Raw genomic sequence first — 3,780 nt, 5'->3', positions numbered from 1 at the left:
GCTGGCAGCAAACCACAGCACTAGTTTACACTGAGCTGTTTGTACACTGAATGACTGCAGCAGCACCTTGGAACAGACTTCATGCTGGGTTTCATCTGCATTGAAAAGCTCCTGGCTGGAAAAGCCTGAGTGCATACACATGGAAAACAAATCATCGCCACACCCAAAAGGATTGTTCCAACACCATTTTAGCTTACACAATGTTTAAAGCTTTTGTTAAGAGTACTTTACAGTAGATAGATTTGTAAATATTGAATGACTACACCACAAAAACATTATGAAAACATTATTATGATGCAGGGCATACATGATTAAGCAAGAAACACATTGCAGGAAAAGTAATTGTATTTTTTCTTCACATGCACCAACTGATGTTGATCAATCGCTTAAAAACCCAAGGAAATGCTTAAAGGTTTGTGATTGAAATTAATATCTTTACAGTGCACTTTACAGTCACACTGCTTCAATAACTGCTCTGCACTTTGAACAAGTCCTGACTGAACGCCATACAACAATCACATATTTCTTCAGGACAAGATTTAGCTTCTACTGCTTTTCCAGTAGAAGTTAGTGATTTGAATGGACCTTCAGTGAGGTTGGCAAACTGATGCTCTTCAAATTTTTTTAGGGACTCTAGTAGTCTGAGTTAATGATGCTTGACACTGTTGTCTCAATTGATGTGTAATGAGTAAATTAAGCCTTGTAAGAAGTTTCTCAACACTGACAAACTTTTAAAAATCATTCCCATGGTCTTAGTGGAAAAATATTCAACTGGAAAGTCTTGATTTTGATTTTCTTGTTAAAAAGAAGAAAATCTTTTTAAAAACAGTTGGTTTCTGTTGCCAAAACAGAAACCAACTGAGATAATTTCAGTTTAATAAAAGCATTATCCAAAGCATTATCCAATCCAGTCACCATAAAGTGACTGTCAATTTCTAGTCTTTATTTTCTGTAAACTAAAAAAAAAAATAATTGTAGACTATATTTTTCTTTTTTGTATTTTTATGCATTTTTCACAATGACAAAAAAGCTGTTTGACATGATGGAGCGATATGAAAAAAATGTATCCTTTTAGAATGAGACATGTAATTATCACATCTTCCCTGAAGCCAAACAGCTCAGCAGCCATTTTTCTCATCAATAGATCCACGTGGAGCTACAGTGTCTGTTTGTTCTGTGCATAATGATGACTGATTTGTACCAACAGAAAACAAAGAGCCCAGCGGCATCAAGTGGCAGACCAGCTTTCCTCTTGCTGCTATCACCCACTTTGACTCTCAGGGTTCACGAGTCCGAGACTGTCTCGTAATTAGATACTGAATCGGCAAATGGCTATTGTCTCCGATTACGATCTGGACAGCCTTTTACAGCCTGATTAATAACTGGACAGAGCTCTCTCTTTATTTCTCACTTCGTGTGTGACTTTGTTGACTAGCCCATCCCTGATTGGATCCTTATTTAATTTCACAGTGCTTTTTGTGAGGGAAACGTTTCTTGTTTTTAATTAAAAACACATTTTGTCCAATTTTCCATCACTACAGTAAGCTAGAAAAGGAGGAGTGGTATTGTTTTCTAAAGAGCACCAAGAACAATTTGCTCAAGGGTGTCAATTTCAACTAATTTAAAACTACTTTTAGAGGAAAAGTGGAGAAAATAACATTAAGGGTTTATGTGAGGTACTTAGGGGACAAATGCTCTGTTGTTTCTAGGCTGTTCTCTCATTTAATAGGATGCAACGGTCCCTAAAATGGTTAAGCATGAAGAATAACACAGTGACGTGCGGTGAGGTTCATAGCTGGTGAGGCACTGACGTCATCAGAATCAGATTTGCAAATAGATGCATAGATTGACAGCAGTTTACAGGTTATGTTTCACTTCTGCATCCTTACACATACAAACTGTAGCTCACAAAATCTATCGCTGCACTTGACTTGCTTCCCGAATCGTTTAGCCTAGCTCGCTGTCACTTACTCGGCAGTTGAGAAGTGAACAAGACGAACGTCTGGGATCTTGAGCGCCCCCTGCCATGAGGCAAGAGAACTGCCTGCCTCACCTCGAACCTGTTCTCTGCCGTTTATAATCGCTCATTACACGAAACACGTTACACAAACATACACAAACACAGTTGGTGACAAAAAGCACTGTACATTATATACATAAGCTAAATTATTGGAAATAAGTTCACATATTAAATTTGTTTAAACCATTTTATTGACGCCGTACAGCAACATGCTCTCTCCGCTTAGCAGCCAGCGCAGAGCCAGGGGTTGCGCAATCCAAGGTGAGGCAGAGCTCGCTGCTGCCTCACCGGCATCGCTTCCAAGTGTGGCCTACGTGGCTCTGGTGGCTTCTTGGTGCAGAAATGAACGACTAGGAGCTCAATCTGGCATCAGTTGTTTTCTTTATTTCTCCACCTGCATTTCACACATGGGCACCGAGGTAAAGTCAGTCTCTGGCATGAAAGAAACTCCTCGACAGTGATCCTCATGGCTCTGAGGATTACCCATAATACAGTAACCAAAATAAAATAATTGAAAATTACAGTGATCGTATAGTGGATTTGGTTTGCATCAACGGAACAACCAGTGAGTGTCCTTTTTAAAGAAAGTAACACAATTAATTAAAATGCTCTGAAAAATAAAATAAAATGCTGACATTTAATTTACTAGATGCCATTTTTATATTTTAGCTTATACGAACTGCATCTTGGAACAATGCAAAAACATTAACCATATCTATATAAAACTATTAATATAAAATTGCCTTATATTAGCCATCTGCTACAGAGATTTAGTAAAACATACCTGCATTTCACACATGGGCACCGAGGTAAAGTCAGTCTCTGGCATGAAAGAAACTCCTGCAAGGAGGAGCCAGAATGTTAACGTGTGGGAGATTCCCGCCACACTTTCTCACGAACTAAACATTTCTATAACGCAACAAAAACAATATAATAGCAAAGCTAACATAACATGGATTAACATATTTCAATAATATGCAAAAACGAAAACCATAAACATATTTTATAAATAATATTTCTTTATCACATCGCAGACACGTTACCTCGACAGTGATCCTCATGGCTCTGAGGATTACCCATAATACCCCGCTCTTTCTAGGGTGAATGCAATACCCCGTTTTACCAGCAGATGGTGCATTTTAGCAGGATTTAACCTGAACCATTTTAACTATGTTACACAAGCATTTGAATGGGAAAATAAGAAAATTCAGCGATTTTGAACAAATAAAAATCGAAATTGGTGAAGCTACATGAAAAATAAATATTTTTTAGTACAAACCACCGGATGAATATAACAATTTAAATTACTTTATGATTATATATTTTCTTTCTTTCCATGATGGCTGGTGAGGCACTGCCTCACCTGCCTCCCCTGACCGCACGTCACTGGAATAACATCACAACCCCCAGCAAAATTTTGAGTCTTTGAGTTGGATATTGTGGAATACATCCAAATGTCAGCTCCATCTTGTGAAATAGAAACAATTTGGAAATTAAAAGCTACCGGGTAGTTAAATTGATCATCCTTCAGTAACCTAAGAAAATCCTCACAGTGTAGGTAAAAGATGCTTCCAGATGATTGGTGAGAAGTACTTTGGGATAAAAATCAATAGGTCTCTATTACAGCACAGGATATGGAGTGAAGCGTGAGAAAGGCAGGCGTGAGAGGCACAGACAAGTCAACAATAGTGCAGGCAATGAGGCTGACAAAATCAGAGGAAGAAAGCAGAAACGTGGGGTACGTAATGAGCAAATGTACT

General features: G+C 38.2%; 1 long non-coding RNA gene across 1 annotated transcript; it reads right to left on the bottom strand.

The window, feature by feature from the left end:
• Positions 1 to 2,248: 2,248 nt before the first annotated feature.
• On the bottom strand, positions 2,249 to 3,183 carry LOC111611419. Its single transcript, XR_002754046.1, has 3 exons — positions 3,064 to 3,183; positions 2,805 to 2,860; positions 2,249 to 2,414 (listed from the first exon to the last, which is right to left on the bottom strand). It is a non-coding gene; the product is annotated as an uncharacterized LOC111611419 (long non-coding RNA).
• Positions 3,184 to 3,780: the final 597 nt, after the last annotated feature.

This window comes from Xiphophorus maculatus, chromosome 15, assembly GCF_002775205.1.
Source record: "Xiphophorus maculatus strain JP 163 A chromosome 15, X_maculatus-5.0-male, whole genome shotgun sequence".
Classification (NCBI taxonomy): Eukaryota; Metazoa; Chordata; class Actinopteri; order Cyprinodontiformes; family Poeciliidae; genus Xiphophorus; species Xiphophorus maculatus.
Note: the sequence above shows the minus strand (reverse complement) of the source record. Positions and strands in the feature narration are given on the sequence as shown.